Source organism: Gorilla gorilla, chromosome 3 (assembly GCF_029281585.2).
Source record: "Gorilla gorilla gorilla isolate KB3781 chromosome 3, NHGRI_mGorGor1-v2.1_pri, whole genome shotgun sequence".
NCBI lineage: Eukaryota > Metazoa > Chordata > Mammalia > Primates > Hominidae > Gorilla > Gorilla gorilla.
Window position 1 is genome coordinate 136,379,774 of NC_073227.2, and position 17,952 is coordinate 136,397,725.

General features: G+C 34.1%; 1 long non-coding RNA gene across 2 annotated transcripts in view; it reads left to right on the forward strand.

Annotated features, from left to right (window-relative positions):
• Positions 1-486: 486 nt before the first annotated feature.
• Positions 487-17,952, forward strand: part of LOC129532889 (uncharacterized) — a 276,178-nt gene continuing 258,712 nt past the window's right edge. For both annotated transcript variants that reach the window (XR_010133465.1, XR_010133464.1), the window contains exon 1: positions 487-1,058. This is a non-coding gene — a long non-coding RNA (uncharacterized lncRNA). The remainder of the gene's footprint in view (positions 1,059-17,952) is intronic.

A 17,952-nucleotide genomic window follows, 5' to 3' on the forward strand; every position in this document is an offset into this window, starting at 1 on the left:
GTCCCTCATCAATTTTTTGGAATAGTTTTAGTAGTAGTGGTAACAGCTCTTCTTGTATATGTGGTAGAATTTGTTTATGAACTCATCTGGTCTGAGGCTTTTTTTTTTTTTTTTGGTTGCTAGTTTTGTTATTACTAATTCAATTTCAGACTTGATATTGATCTGTTCAGTGTTTCAATTTCTTCCTGATTCAGTCTTGAGATATTACATTTCCAGTAATTTACGCATTTTCTTTAGATCTTCTGGTTTACCTCTAGAGATGTTCATAATCTCTAAGGCCATTTTGGATTTCTGTGGGATTGGTTGTAATGTTGAGGGAAGAGAGAGACCCTCTCATATTGTTTTATATTGTTTTATACTCAGTACCTGTTTTAAGAAAAAAACAAGGAAGTGAAATCAAAGACAAGCAGTCCAGCGCCAGGCCCAAAACCAGGCCTGGGCCTGCCTGGCCTAAACCTAGTAGTTAAAAATCAACTCATGACTTAGAACCCCATGTTACCCATAGATTTCAGGCATTGTATGGAAGAACATTGGGAAACTCCCTGCTCTGTTCTGTTTCACTCTGACTACCAGTGCATGAAACCCCTGTCACGTATCCCCTAGATTGCTCAATCAGTCACAACCCTTTCATGTAAAATCTTTAGTGTTGTGAGCCCTTAAAAGGGACAGAAATTGTGCGCTCGGGGAGCTCGGATTTTAAGGCAGTAGCTTGCTGATTCTCCCAGCTGAATAAAGCCCTTCCTTCTACAACTCGGTGTCTGAGATATTTTGTCTGCGGCTAGTCCTGCTACATTTCTTGGCTCCCTGACCGGGAAACGAGGTAACTGACATATGGCCGAGGCAGCCCCTTAGGCGGCTTAGGCCTGCCCTGTGGAACATCCCTGCAGGGAACTCTGGCCAGCCTGAGTGATGTGATCCAAGGAGCACTCCCGGGTAGAAAATTGCCCTGGTGGAACGCCTCACCAGAGCAGCACGTAGCAGGCCCCCCATGGAGGATTAACACAGTGGCTGAACACCAGGAAGGAAATGGCACTTGGAGTCTGGACATCTGAAACTTGGTAAGACTAGTCTTTGGAACTTGCCCCACTCCATCTGAGTGGAAGCGTGGCCTGATCACCCACGGTGTGCCTGTATTGGCACTTTTGTTCTGGTTTTGACTTGGCCTGACTTGGTAAGTCTGGTCTTTGGAACTTGCCCCACTCCATCTGAGTGGAAGCGTGGCCTGATCACCCACCATGTGCCTGCATTGGCACTTTTGTTCTGGTTTTGACTTGACTTGAATTGCTGGATACTTTGGTTTTGGTTTTGACTTGGCTTGAATTTTTTGGTACTCGGATTTTGAATTTCGTGATTTTGGTTTGGTATAAATGGTAAAAGTGTGTGTGTGCCCTCTTTACCCGTTCTTTGTCTTGTGGTGAGTGTGTGTAGTGTGAGTGTGGTATTTTGTCTTGAAAAAAAAATGGGTCAGGCGCAAAGTAAGCCCACCCCACTGGGAACTATGTTAAAGAATTTCAAGAAAGGATTTAATAGAGACTATGGAGTTACTATGACACCAGGAAAACTTTGAACTTTGTGTGAAATAGACTGGGTAGCATTAGAGGTGGATTGGCCATCAGAAGGAAGCCTGGACAGGTCCCTTGTTTCAAAGGTATGGCACAAGGTAAGCTGCAAGCCAAGGCACCCAGACCAGTTTCCCTACATAGACAGTTACAGCTGGTTTTAGACCCCCTTCCCCACCACAGAAGTTAAGAGAACAGTAGCATAAGCGGCTGGCAGAGGCAAGGAAAGACCAGCAGAGAGAAAAAAGAGGCCATCTATACCAATTCTAACTTAGACTAAACAAGGCCTTATTAATAGCAAAGGATTATGATTATTGAAATCCCAAACTTATAAGGTTTTCAACAAAAGTGAAGTTTGCTAAAAGTTAACAGTGTAACATGTATTATGATAACTTCTAATCTTGTGGCCTTAGACAGTCTGGTCCAAAGACATAAAAAAAGTTCGCTTTAAAAAAGGAGAAAAAGGGGGGAGGCAGAATTTATATAAAAAGAATGTTATATGGTAAATTCTTGTCCTGAAATAAATTAACTGGTTGTTTAAAGAAAAAATGTAGTAAGTCAAAAAGTTGAGACATGTTGAAAAATTGTCTGCAAAAGTCATGAAAGAAAAAAAATATTATTAAAAATTTTATGCAAAAAATGTTGTATAATTTAAAAATAGTAAGGCCTCCTGAGTACTGTTGAAGAAACAGTTTATGTGCAAGGTGTATAAAAAAAGGAAAATATACCTTTGGTAAAAAGATTATAAGGAGACATAAGAATGTGGATTTTTACTTACATTAAAAGGTTAAAAGAATTATTGTTTTAAAAGTTTAAGCAAGTTTTAAAACATTAATTGTAAAGAAAATTCTGTGTGTAAACATATTAGCTAAAGTAAAAAAGGTATCATCCAGTTTTTCTGTGAACTGGACATTAAAGTAAAAATGCAACAGATTTTTCTTAAAGCATCAACCTGCTCTTTAACAAAAAGTATAAAAGGTTAAAAAGAGTCTATAAAATCTTACCTTACAGTCAAACATGAAAAATTCAATATATATGTCTACAAGGTTTTATTAAAATTAAGTTTAACGTTAATAACACACTAATATAAAGGTAAAATTTAGTTTATCTGGTATAAAAATCATACAAGAAATATTATTAAATATAAAATGGCATTTAGCTTTCTTTGATCTAAAAACTAATAAAAATAGGTGCTAAAGGAAACATTCATTTTACTAGAGGATCATAAAAGTTAAAGACTTAAAACAAACTTTGGCAATTAAGACAGCATACCAAGATGCAAATGCCTGGTTGAAATGGATTAAATATTCCATCTGCATGTTAAACAAAAGCAATTGTTATGCTTGTGCACATGGCAGGCCGAGGCCCTGATTCTCTCCCTTCCACTAAGGTGGTCCTCCAGTTGGCCAGGCGTGGGCTGCATGGTAGCTCTTTTCCAGGATTCTACAGCCTGGTGTAATAAGTCATGCCAAGCTCTCTCTGCTATATCCCGAAGTCCCTGCGGGTCAGTCCCCGAGGGCCATCCAGCTTCCGTCTCCCAACATTAAGTTCACTTTGTGTCTCTCACGTCAGGGAGGAGACTTAGCATTCCTTGGAGACCTGAAAGTATGCAGTGAGCTTAAAAATTTTCAAGAGCTTATCAATCAGTCAGCCCTTGTTCATCTCCGAGCAGATGTGTGGTGGTATTGTGGTGGACCTTTACTGGGCACTCTGCTGAATAACTGGAGTGGCACTTGTGCTTTAGTCCATTTGGCTATCCCTTTCACCCTGGCATTTCATCAACCAGAAAAAAAAAAAAATGGCAGTTGGAGTTTTCACTCAGACTGTAGGGCCCTGGCCAAGGCCAGTGGCCTATCTCTCAAAACAACTAGACGGGGTTTCCAAAGCCTGGCCCCCATGTCCAAGGGCCCTGGCAGCAATGGCCCTGTTAGCACAAGAAGCAGATAAGCTAACTCTTAGGCAAAACCTAAACATAAAGTCCCCCCATGCTGTGGTGACTTTAATAAATACCAAAGGACATCATTAGCTAATAAATGCTAGACTAACTAGATACCAAAGCTTGCTCTGTGAAAATCCCTGCATAACCTTTGAAGTTTGCAACACCCTAACCCCGCCACCTTACTCCTGGTATCAGAGAGCCCAGTTAAACATAACTGTTTAGAGGTGTTGGACTCAGTTTATTCTAGTAGGCCCAACCTCTGAGACCACCCTTAGATGGTAGACTGGGAGCTGTATGTGGATGGCAGCAGCTTCACCAACCCCTGCAAAGTGATCTGAAGAAGATGGCAAGCCCTGCTCCAGTTCACCCAGATGCTGACTGGTCCACGCATGGCTGAAGCATGAGGAAACTCATCGCGGGACTCATTTTCCTTAAAATTTGGACTTGTACAGTAAGGACTTCAACTGACCTTCCACAGACTGAGGGCTATTCCCAGTATATACATCAAGTCACTGAGGTAGGACAAAAGATTCCTACAGTCCTATTATTTTATAGTTATTATGAATGCCTAGGAACTCCAAAAGGAACCTGTTTGTATAGTAACACTCAGTACAAAGTATGTAATCCAGGAAGTGACCAGACCAATGTGTGCTATGACCCCTCTGAACCTCCCATGATCACAGTCGTTGAAGTAAGACTAAGGACTGGTCCTTTTCTAGGTGATGCAAGTAAAGTAATAGCTGGAAGAGAAAAAAGAGGGGTCCCCAAACATGTAACCTTAAAATTTGACGCTTGTGCTGCTATTCATAGTAATCAGCAAGGAATAGGGTGCAGTTCTCTAGATTGGAAAAAAGTTACACAGTAAAAAATAAGTATACCTGTCAAGAATCATATTTATGTGAGATGTGTCAATACTGGTCTTGTGTCATTTGGACTACTCAGAAAAAAGATAAAAAAAGATCCTCTTTGGCTCCGGAAAGGAAAAGGCAGCCCCTCCTGTATGAGTGGGAGCTGCAACCCTTTAAAATTGGTAATCACAAACACCTCAGACCCAAAATGAAATAAAGAAAAATACGTATCATTGGGCATTGATGGAAAAGGACTAAATCTTAGCGTAAACATCTTAATAAAAGGGGAGGTTCAAAGATGCTCTCCAGAGCTAGCATTTCAGACTTTCTATGATAAACTATATGTGCCGGTACCAGAGACTCCAGGAAAAAACAGAAATTTGTTTTTGCAATTAGCCGAGCATGTAGCCCAGTCTCTAAATGTCACTTCATGTTATGTTTGTGGAAAAACTGTAATAAGAGATCAATGGTCATAAGAAGCCCGAGAATTAGTGCCTACAGACCCAGTTCCTGATGAATTCCCGGCCCAAAAGAATCACCCTGATCATCTCTAGTTTCTAAAAGTCTCAATTATTGAACAATATTGCATAGCTAAAAAAAGAAAAGAATTCACTCGTTCTGTAGGATGACTTAGTTGTCTGGGGCAAAAACTATATAATGGTACCGCAAAAAAAACAGTTACATGGTGGAGTTCCAATTACACAGAAAGAGATCCATTCAGTAAATTTCCAACATTTAAGACTGTCTGGGCCCACCCAGAATTCCACCGGGACTGGACTGCCCCCACCGGGTTATACTGGATATGTAGACATAGAGCCTACACTAAGCTGCCTGACCCAGTGGACATTTAGTTGTGTTGTTGGCACTATTAAGCCATCTTTCTTCCCACTGCCCATAAAAACAGGCGAACTCCTGGGTTTCCCTGTCTATGCTTCCCGTGGAAAACGAAGCATAGCCATAGCTAATTGGAAAAATGATGAATGACCCCCTAAAAAAATTATACGTTACTATAGGCTTGCCACTTAGACACAAGACGGATCATGGGGATACTGGACCCCCATTTACATGCTCAACCGAATGATACGGTTGCAAGCTCTTTTAAAAATCATCACTAATAAAACTGGTCAAGCCTTGACTATTCTGGCCTGGCAAAAAAAAACCAACTCAGATAAGAAATGCTATCTATCAAAATAGATTGGCTCTCCACTACTTACTAGCAGCTAAAAGAAAAGTCTATAAGAAATTTAACCTTACTAATTATTGTCTACACATGGATAATCAAAGGCAAGTAGTTAAAGACATAGTTAAAAATATGACAAAACTGGCACATGTGCCAGTACAAGTGTAGCATGGATTCAACCCTGAAGCCATGTTAGAAGATGGTTCCCAGCACTAGGAAGATTTAAAATTCTTATAATAAAAGTTATAATAGTAATAAAAACCTGCTTACTGCTCCCTTGTTTGCTACCTGTACTTCTTCAAATGATAAAAGGCTTCATCACTACCTTAGTTCACCAAAATGCTTCAGTGCAAGTGTACTATATAAATCACTATCAATCTATTGCACAAAAAGATATAAGTAGCAAAAATAAAAGTGAGAATTCTCTCTAATAAAAAGTGAGAGTCTCAAAGGGGGAAAATGAGGGAAGAGAAAGACTCTCTCATATTGTTTTATATTGTTTTATACTCAGTACCTGTTTTAAGAAAAAAACAAGGAAGTGAAATCAAAGACAAGCAGCCCGGTTCCAGGCCCAAAACCAGGCCTGGGCCTGCCTGGCCTAAACCTAGTAGTCAAAAATCAACTCATGACTTAGAACCCCATGTTACCCATAGATTTCAGGCATTGTATGGAAGAACATTGGGAAACTCCCTGCTCTGTTCTGTTTCACTCTGACTACCAGTGCATGAAACCCCTGTCACGTATCCCCTAGATTGCTCAATCAGTCACAACCCTTTCATGTAAAATCTTTAGTGTTGTGAGCCCTTAAAAGGGACAGAAATTGTGCACTCGGGGAGCTCGGATTTTAAGGCAGTAGCTTGCTGATTCTCCCAGCTGAATAAAACCCTTCCTTCTACAACTCGTTGTCTGAGAGGTTTTGTCTGGGGCTTGTCTTGCTACAATGTCACCTTTGCCATTACTGATTGTGCTTAGTTGGATCTTCTCTCTTGTTTGATAATCTAGCTGGCAGTCTGTTGATCTTGTTTATCCTTTCAAAGTGCCAACTTTTGGTTTCATTAATCTTTGGTATGAATATATGTGTCTCAATTTTGTTCAACTCTGCTCTGAATATAGTTATTTCTTTCCTTCTGCTAACTTTGGTATTAGTTTGTTTTTGTTTTTCTAGTTCCTCTAGGTTTCAGGTTAGATCATTGATTTGATATATTTCTATCTTTTTGATGTAGGCATTTAGTGCTATAAACTTTGCTCCTAACACTGCTTTTGCTAAATCCTTGAGATTTTGATATATTCTATCTGTGTTTTTATTTATTTATTTATTTTAATTTCTGCCCTACTCTCTTTATTTACCCAAAATTTATTCAGGAGCAATTTGTTTAATTTCCATTTATTGATGTGGTTTGAGGGTTCTTCTTGGTACTAATTTCTATTTTTATTCCACTGAAGTCTGAGAGTATGGTTGGTATCATTTCAGTGTTTTTGAATTTATTGAGACTTGTTTTATGGGCAAGAATGTGGTAGATAACAGAGTACGTTCTATGTGCAGATGAGAAGAATGTATATTCTGTGGTTGATGGGCACAGTATTCTGTAGCTGCATATTAAGTCCAATTGGTCAAGTGTTCAGTTTAAGTCTAGAATTTATTTGTTAGTTTTCTGCCCTGATGATCTGTCTAATGTTGTAAGTTGGTTGTTGAAGACCTGCATTATTATTATGCAGCTATCTATTTCATTTCTTAGGTCTAGTTGTGCTTATTTTATGAATGATGGTGCTCCATTGTTGGAAGCATATATATTTAAGATACTTAAGTCTTCTTATTGAATTGAACTCTTTATCATTATGTAATGACCCTCTTTGTCTCTGGTTACTGCTGTTGGTTTAAAGTATGTTTCATCTGATATCAGAATAGTGACTCTGGCCCTTTATTGCTTTCTGTTTGCATAATAGATATTTCTCCAACCTTTTATTTGAGCCTATGGGTGTCACTGCATGTAAGATGGAGCTCTTGGAGATAAGGACAGCTGGTTCCTGTTGTTTATCCAACTTGTGACTCAGTGCCTTTTAACTGGGGTCATTTCAATCATTTCCATTCAAGGTTAACATTGATATTTGAGGTTTTGATCCTATTGTGAAATTGTTAACTTGTTACTTTGTCATTTCTATTGTTTGTCTGTCTTACAAGGTGTGTGGGCTATGTACTTAAGGGTATTTTTCTGGGAGCAAGTATTGTTCTTTTTTCCCCATGTTTACAATTCCCTTGAGGGTCTCTTGTAAGGCTAGTGTAGTGGCAAAAAGTTCCCTAGTGCTTGCTTCTATGGAAAATCTGTTGTTTCTCCTTTGCTTATGAAGCTTAGTTTGGTGGCATATAGAATATTTTTGGAATTTCTTTTAAGGATGCTAAAAATAGGCCCCTAATCTCTTCTTGCTTCAGGTTTTTAAAAAAACCTGAAGTCACATACAGTATTCTGTAGTTTGTAGAATTTTCTTTCTTAACAAGCATAAGTTTATGTACTTACATACCCATTTTTGAAGACATGTATTTAACAAACATTTTAAATGCATTTAAAAACAATGTGTGTAACAAAATACACACCAATTAAATTTTAAATAGAAATTCTGAAATGGAGGTGAGAAATTCAATTCTATTTTTTCAAAAATAATTTATGCTTATACAAATCATTTAAAATATATTGTGTATATACTGAATTCAGTCAGCTACACAAATTATTGGTTAAACTTGATGTATGTTGTTCTTTTGTTAATAAGTCATTTTCTAATGAATATTCTATACCCAAGTTTCAAATGAAATCCCACTCTCCTACTCTACTGTTTGTTTTTTAATATTATAAATATTTCAAGAAATATGTTCATATTCTTGTGATGAAGTCAGAAGAATTATTTTACTGAAACCTGGATTATTCAAAAAATAATTTGTTTCTATACTATATCATTTTATACTGTCTTAGTGAATTTATTTAGGAAACGTATACGTTGTATCATATTTTTAATAGTTGAACTTCAGTAAGGAGCTATTTTTTTCACTATAGAATATTTTTTTAAAAATCTGAAGCATGCTGTTTGCGATATTTTGTCTATGTCAATACTCTAGGAATCACTTTATGTAGTTTAGTATAAATTAGTTAAGCTATCTTCCCTTCACTTTTTTTTTTTTGTTTTTACACCTTTTGTGACGAAATTAAAACGTTCCTTCAAAAGAGTTCCTTTTTCTTATATAGCAAAGATAGAAATCCTTGTCCTTCCTGGTGCAAAAGGAAAGGGGAGAGTAGATAAATGTATATTACATTTATGTGAGGGAAAAATAGATGCTTTATGGGAGACACAAAATAGAGCAAGTAATTTCTGTCTTTGTAGATTATAAATCAAACTGTAACTAATGATTGAAAAACATGTTGTCATTAAAAATTTCATAAATGTTTTCTGAAACTATTGTTTTTCTCTGTCATACAGTCTATGCCAAACACCACGATTGCCAACACTTTTTTCAAATAGATGGGTGTTTCCTGTTTACTTTCCACTTAACTGATCTATGAAGGCTTATACTGGAAGTATTCAGTTTATTCACCTATGAAATTAATTTTGCTGCCGCAAATACATTTGCTTAGTTTAAAATCATCATGGGATATATCAAGATTAACTTTATTGCCTAAGATTTGAAAAAATATAATCATATCTTTTTTTATTTTTTATTTTTTATTTTTATTTTATTTTTTTTGAGATAGAGTCTCGCTATTTCACCCAGGCTGCAGTGCAGTGGTGCGATCTTGGCTCACTGCAACCTTCGCCTCCTGAGTTCAAGCAATTCTCCTGCCTCAGCCTCCTAAGTAGCTGGGATTACAGGCACGCGCCACCACGCCTAGCTAATTTTTTTGTATTTTTAATAGAGATGGAGTTTCACAATGTTGGCCAGGCTGGTCTTGAACGCCTGACCTCGTGATCCACCCACCTCAGTCTCCCAAAATAATGGGATTACAGGCTTGAGCTACCACATGTGGTCAATTATATCTTAATAAAACAACAGACTGATCATCTTAACATTGTAAAAAAAGATTCACATTTATTGATTTACTTTATATTTTACAGACTAAACAAAATTTTGTGTAAATATGTTCTTTATTTTAAAATCACTACTGCCAAAATATTAAAATATGAAGGCTCATAAAAAGATCATGACTTTAATATTTCAGCATATATAAATGAATTGATTGTATCAATTTTATATAAAAATGTTTATTACCAAAACAAGTATGGTAAATCATACTTGTTTTATACTTTATTATATTACATCATTCAATATTCTTCAATCACACTATAATAATTCAGAATTTAGTTGTGTACATTTTAAAAGTTTTACTTTTTTAAAATGTGGCTATACTTTTAAGTTTTAAAGCAGGCTATTTGAAAATGAAAGACAACTTGAATATTATTTATTCTCCCTGTAGAAAAGAAAGTCATAATTAGCCAGGCATGGTGGCACCTGCCTGTAATCCCAGCTACTCGGGAGGGTGAGGCAGGAGAATTGCTTGAACCTGGGAAGCGGAGGTTGTGGTGAGCCGAAATCGCGCCACTGCACTCCAGCCTGGGCAACAAGAGCAAAACTCTGTCTCAAAAAAGAAAAGAAAAGAAAAGAAAAGAAAGTCATGATCCTGTCATTTGGTTGTATTACCTAAACGTTTTCAAAACATAATAACCTCTATACCTCAATATTATCTTTATACATAAAATTCTCCAAGCAATCTAAATATTGGACAAATTCAAAGTTTAGCAATTGAATTATTTAGGCAAAATAGTTATTAAAATAAAATAGCACGAATCATAGAAATAGTTTAAGGTATATATGGATATTAATATCTTTCAATGTTCAAAAACAAATGTCCTTAATACTTTCTAAATTGGGTATCAACACCTTCATTTAAAAGAAATTTATATAATTATACATATTTTCCCACAAAATGGTATATAATGTTTGCTTGTAAGTTGTATTTATAAAATACACATATTTTACTAGATCAAGTATAACCCAACCCATTTTAACAGGATAAAAAGTTTTGATACAAAGGTAACGATAGGAATGATATGTTCAATCTATTTACTCTTTTCTATGCTCATAAACTAAACTCCTCTAATAATTTATAATATGGGAAGTTTCAAATGTTTTGAATCTTCAGTTCATCAATCTTAGTTTTAAATGTCTGTTGAAATCTGCTAGAAAAAAATAGATTACATAATTCTAGATTATTTAGGATTAATGAAATGATTTTTTTCCCTCGAGTCTCAAAACTGTTTTAATATTAATACAGTCAAAATTTAAATGCAATTTTAAGTAGGAAGACCACAAAATTAACTGAACACCTTAAACATAAAATTTAATATCAAAGTATTTATGGCTAGATAGGGACATATATAATTACACTTCATTTTATTCTAATGAAATATAGACTAAAATTATTTTAACAGTGTATCATAGTTAACACAGTAAAATAGTCTTCATCTCTAACCTCCCAAGAATTTTCCAAATGGAGTAATAGAAAATAAAATATATAGCAGGAGGGAGTTTAGCTCGAAGGTAGAGCATTGGACTGCAGATCAAGAAAATAAAACATATAGTGTAGATATTAACCAATGTCATATTACCAACTTTGCTGTCAAAGACAATGTTTTTGTAATTATCTGGAAAAATATATACAGTATTGTCATGTATTTTAGTGTTTGGAACTTCATGAGTTATATTCTTTCATCCAACACATATTTCAGTCTTACTATATACTTTATCAATAGAATAAATTAGAGAAAATCTAAGATTCTGACTTCATGAATCTTACAATATAATATTGATACAACTGTAAGTAAAATAGTTATACAAGTGAGTGCATTTTACTAATTTTTACAACTGTTTTTAAAGGACGGTACAGATATCAGCAGAAGTTATAACTAGAGAAATTAACTGACCTGTGGGGTGTCAAATAAGGATTTATGAAGATATGATGGAAATCAAACCCAGCAATAAATAAGAACCATAATATGACATGGCCAAGCAGTGTTACATCAGGAATTCAAGATTGATTTTTCATACGAAAACTGATCAATGCAATTCTACATATTAAGAGATTATAAAAAAGTATTTGGCACAACTGAAAACTTATTCATGCTGAAAACTCAGAAAGTTATAAATAAAATTGAACTTCAAGCTAATAAAAGATATGCATCAAATATTTAAAATTAATATTGTATTTATTAGTAACAGATTGAATGCTATCTCTATGAATTCAAGAAGGGTAAAAAGGTCCACTCTCACCACTGCTCTTTGTTATTACAAAAAATCCTATGCAGGGCAGTAATGCAAAAAAAGTAGCATATATTTCCAATTTTGCAGATATAGTAAACTTGTGCAAAATTGGAATTAAAAAAATCTTTTAAACTATGTTTATAAGCAAAAAATGATTATTCTGTAATTCCCATTCAACAAAAATGCTGTGAGAAAAAAGAAAATTTAACAAGATTTTAGAATACCATGCCAATATTGAAAAAAACTACACTTTTATACTATAAACAAATGATTGGGAATTCAAATTCAAAAAGATAAATTTTCAATTTACCATAGGATGCAAAAGTATGAAATGATTAAGGATATATAAAATAAAACACGCAGATGATCTTTACAATGAGAAGTCCAAATGTCACAAAGAGAAATTAAGGCATAGCTATGAAATATTTATATATTGAAAATATCAATATTGTTAAAATTTAAATTATCTTAAAATTATTCTATCAATTTAATACAATTACAATAAAAATTCCAGTTGACTAATTCTTGGTGAAATTAACACACTCTTTACAAACTTTATATTTGAATGCACATGTCATAGAATAGCCAATTTAAAAAAAAATAGAGAAAATATGGAGGACTTCCCTTACATGATTTATTTTGCATATTTCTGTAAATCTAAAATGATCAAAACAGTGTAGTAGTAGTATTAGTATAAAGAGAGATAGGTTAATGAAGCAAAATAGACTATCTCAAAAATACCTGAATATATGTGGCCAGTTGATTTATGAAAAAAGGTGTTAAGGAAATTTAATGGAAAAGAAATCATTTTTAAAGAGTTTAAAGTGCACTGAATCTGTAGATTGCTTTGGGCAAAATTGTCATTTTAACTGTATTGATTCATCTAATCAATGAGCATCAGAGTTTTTTTTTCTTTTTCATTTGTTTGTGTCATGTATGACGTCTTTCATTAGTGTATTCCAGAGATCTTTCACTTCTTTGGTTGAATATACACTTAACGATTTCAATTTCTTTAACTTTTCCCTGTTCAGTATGATGTTGGCTGTGGATTAGTTATATACAGCTTTTGTTATTTTGAGGTATATTCTTTCAATGCATAGTTTGTTAAGGCTTTTTATCATGAATGGATGCTGATTTTTATTGAAGGCTTTTTCTGCATCTATTGAGATAATCTCATTTTAAAAATCTGCTTATATGGTGAATTACATTATTTATTTGCATATGTCGAACCATTCTTGCATTCTTTGGATAAAACCTACTTGATCATGGTGTATCATATTTGTGACGTGTTGTTAGAATTGATTTGCTAGTCTTTTGTTAAGAATTTTTTTCATCTATGTTCACCAGGGCTATTGGCCTGTACTTTAGCCTTTGTTGTTGTGTCCTTGCCTGGCTTTGGTATCAGGGTGATACTGATTTTGTAGAATCAGGGAGGATTCTCTCCTCTTTGAGTTTTCGGAATAGTTTCAGTAGAATTGGTACCAGCTCTTCTTTGTACATCTGGTAGAATTCAGCTGTGAATACATCTAATCCTGGGCATATTTTTTGGAAGAATTATTATTATTGATTCAATTTCACTGCTTATTGATTTTTCAGAAATCCTGTTTCTTCCTGGCTCAGTATTAGAAGGTTGTATGTTTCCAGGAATTTATCTATTTCCTCTAGGTTTTTAAACTTATGCATGTAGAAATGCTCATAGTAGTCTCTGATGAACTTTTGTATTTCTGTGGTATCAGTTGTAATGTCACCTTCATTTCTGATTGTGCTTATCTTAGTCTGCTGTCTTATTTTCTTGGTTATTCTAGCACGTAGTATATCAATTTTGTTTATATTTTCAAATAACCAACTTTTTCTTTCATTGATCCTCTGACTTGTTTTATTGCTATCAAATTGATTTAGCTCTTCTCTGATCTTTTTTATTTTTTTTTCTTCTTCTACCTTTGGGTTTTGTTTGTTCTTGGTTTTTCTAGTCCTGGAAGTGCAACATTAAGTTGTTAATTTGTGCTTTTTCTATCTTTTTGATATAGTCATTTAATGCTATAAATTTCCCTCTCAGCACTGCTTTTGCTCCATTCTAGAAGTTTTTGATGTTGGGTCTCTACTTTCATTTGTTTCAAAAAGTTTTTAAATCTCTCTCTTTATTCTATCAGTGATCCAAAGATCATTCAGTCATATGTTCTTCAATTTCCATGCATTTATATGGTTATGAGACTTCCTCTTGTTATTTATTTCCAGTTTATTCCACTGTGGTATGAGAAGATACTTGGTATGATTTTAATTTTTTTAATTTATTGAGACTTGTTTTGTTACCTAGAATATGGTCTTTTTTGAGACTGTTCCATGCCCAGATAAGAAGAATGTATATTCTGCGGTTGTTGAGTAGAATGTTTTCTAAATGTCTGTTAGGTTTACTTGTTCTAGAGTTCAATTTAATTCCAGTGTTTCTTTGCTAATTTTCTGCCTTGATGATCTGTCTAGTGCTGTGAGTTGGGCTATTATTATATTGCTGTCTATCTCTTTTCTCAGGTCTAGTACTATTTGTTTTATGAATCTTAGTACTCCAATGTTGGATGCATGTATATTTAGTATTATCTTCTTGTTGAGTTGATCTGTTTATCTTTATATAATGACCGTCTACTGGAGGCCATTATCTTAAGTGAAGTAACTCCGAAAAAAGAAAGATAAATATTGAATATTCTCACTTATAAGTGGGAGCCAAACAATGGATACATATGGACATACAGAGTGGAATAATAGACATTGGAGAATAACAGACATTGAAGACGCCAAAGTGTGGGAGAATGCTAGAGAGGTGAGTGATGAGAAATTACCTATAGAGTACAATTTACATTGATCAGATAATAATTACACTAAAAATCCAGTCTTCACCAATAAGCAATATGGCTACATAACAAAAATGCACTTGAACTCCCTAAATCTATTTTTACAAGGGTTTGAAAAGATGACAAAAACAAAATTCAATCATTTTCTTATGCTACTTATGAACTAAAAATTAGATATAAAAACTAAAACTTCTCTAGGCCATCATAGGACACAGTAATTATAACCTTAACAGTGGTCATATTTTCATTAGAACAAAAATATGGAAACAATTTTAAAAATTGATGAATTGTACTTCTTTAAAATTAAAATATTTGTTCTTCAGAGACACAGTTAAGAACATGAAAGAGCCGGGCATGGTGGCTCATGCCTGTAATCCCAGCACTTTGGGAGGCCGAGGCCGGCAGATCACGAGGTAAGGAGATCAAGACCATCCTGGCTAACACGGTGAAACCCTGTCTCTACTAAAAATACAAAAAATTAGCCATGCGTGGTGGCATGTACTACTAGCCATGCGTGGTGGCCTGTAGTACTAGCTACTCAGGAGGCTGAGGCAGGAGAATCACTTGAACCTGGGAGGTGAAGGTTGCAGTGAGCCGAGATCATGCCACTGCACTCCAGCCTGGGTGACAGAGCGAGACTCCGTCTCAAAAAAAAAAAAAAAAGAACATGAAAGAATCACAAAATGACTGAGAAGACATGCACATTACAGTTAGATGATGGGCTTGCTTCCTAAATATACAAAATATATTTAAAATTTCATAATTGGAAATAAAAAACTCAATGAAAACTCAATAAAATTGATTAAAATATTTACACCAGACATTTCACAAAAGAAGACAAAGAAATGGTCAATAAAAAAAGTTCAGCATCATGATTTATATGGTAAATGCAAATTAAAACACAATAAAATGGCCACCGTATACCCAATAGAATTGTTAAAATGAGAAAGACTGACATTACCAAAACTTGGTGAGGATATAGCGTAACTGGAAGTTTTATATATTCCTTGATGAATGCAAATGATTCTATTCTTTGGAAACAGTTTGTCTATTGTTTAAAAAGTTAAAATTGGACTTACATCTGAATCAGCAATTTCACTATCATGTTATTTCCTACAAAATATAAAAATCCACAAAATTATATGCAAATATTTACAATGCTATTAAAACATTGCAAACATAAGAAGTAAATGTATGTTAACAGTCAAATGGACAAATTGTAAAAAATCACCTAATGGAATACTACTCAACAATGAAGATAAGTAAATTAAGATATTCATATGTTATATAGTTTACCAATACAATTTAACATCAAAATATGCTAGACTCAGATGTTTTATTATTACATTTATATAAAATATTAACAATTCAAAATCTCATCTATTATGACAGAAGACAGATCTGTGATTGCCCTGAGACCATGAATAAGATGTGCTTTGCTGAGAAGGGGCACAATAGAACCTTTTACAGGTAGAAATGTCACATATTTTGATTGTGGTGGTAGTGTAGAGGTAAACAAATTAATAAACATTATTAAACTGTGGACCATAGATTAATATTTTATTGCATTTTAACTATTCTTTAGAAAGTTGAAAAAAGACAAAAAATGTAATAAAGGTTAACTTACAGAATTAATTAAAATGGAGTATAGAGATAACTGGATTTCCTTCTTTCAGCAATACAAAAGCCAGTTATTTTACATTGTACTTTAATGGCTAGAGGACAGAAATACATATTACTAATTTCTTATGTTTCCATTTTGTGCAATATTTCTTCAAAATATTATTTTAAAATAAATTAATATGTATACAAATTTGTGAAAATACTACAGTAATTTCTATTGCTAGCATCAAACATTAACCTGGTATATTTGTAATAACTAACGAATAAATATTGATATATTACTAATAAGTGAAGTCCATACTCTATTCAGAATTCTTAATTTTTACATAATGTTCCTTTTCCCTTTTAGAATCCCACTCAAGATAACACATTACATTTAGATAGCATGTGTCTAACTACTCTTAGCTGTATCAGTGCTCAGCCTTACCTTGTTTTTTATTACCTTCACAGTGTTCAGAAGTGCTGGTCAGATGTTTTTAGACTGTCCTAAATTACAAATTAAGTGTTTGTATGTCCTATGTTTAGACTGAAATAATTTTTGGCAGGGGAGGAGAAAGATTCAAGAGGTAAAATGTCATTCTTATATCAATATGACTTATTACTGCTGGTGTTAACCTTAATTATCTGGCTGAGATTATGCTTGTCACATTTCTCCACTTTAAAGTTATTCTATTTTCTCTTTTTTCATGAAACACTTTTGAAGGATGTCATTATGCACTGGCCACACTAAAGGTGTGAGGAGTTAAGTTCCAGCTCAGTGAGGATGTATTATCTATTTAAATAATTTGGAATTTGTCTATATGGGTTATTTATCTATTTACTCCATTTATTAAATAAATTATTTTTAAATTTCAGAATGGATTTATGAATATGTATTTTATACTTTGGGTGATAATTCTACACAACATTTTAAATTTTTTTCCTACTCAATTTGTTCCAGCTTTGTCTGCTGGAAACACTTTCAGTTGGCTTATTTGTCTATTTGACAAGCCTCATCATTGTTTTTGATGATACAAGATGTATAAAGCTCTTCTTTGGTATTCTGTACCCCAGTCTTAGACTCAGCTATTTTTACTGTGTGCCCTTCTTTCTCATATTTGAAAGTGTTGTATAAAACCAACATCTAGGTACTAGATGGTTGTGCTTGTTGTTAGTTAGGTTGTCTCTAGGCCCTCTAAGTTGAAAGCGCAAAGAAATACGTGTATATATTAACCATGCATATACAAACTTCTATAAATATGTGTATATATATTTTATATGTATGTATATTATATATACCAACCTGTATATATATTAGGGTAGATGAAAGTGCATACTGAATTCTCTGACTCTAATCTAGTACTTCATAAATAATTTCAGTCATCTACATTTCTTGTCTGTATGCTCCGATTTCAACAGCAAGAAATCTGTCACCACCATAATTCACTTAATTGCCTAACTATACTACACATGTACAGCAGTATCAGAATTGTTATCCTGTACTACTATGTTAAACAATTTTACCAACTATATTACTATGCTTATGTATAGCCCTGCTTGCCATTAGTCTTACAGTTTTCCTTTGTCTCTAAAGTTATTTAGGCCAGTGATAGACTTTGGCTCTGTGTCCCAACCAAATCTCATGTTGAATTGTAATTCTCAATGTTGGGGAAGGGACCA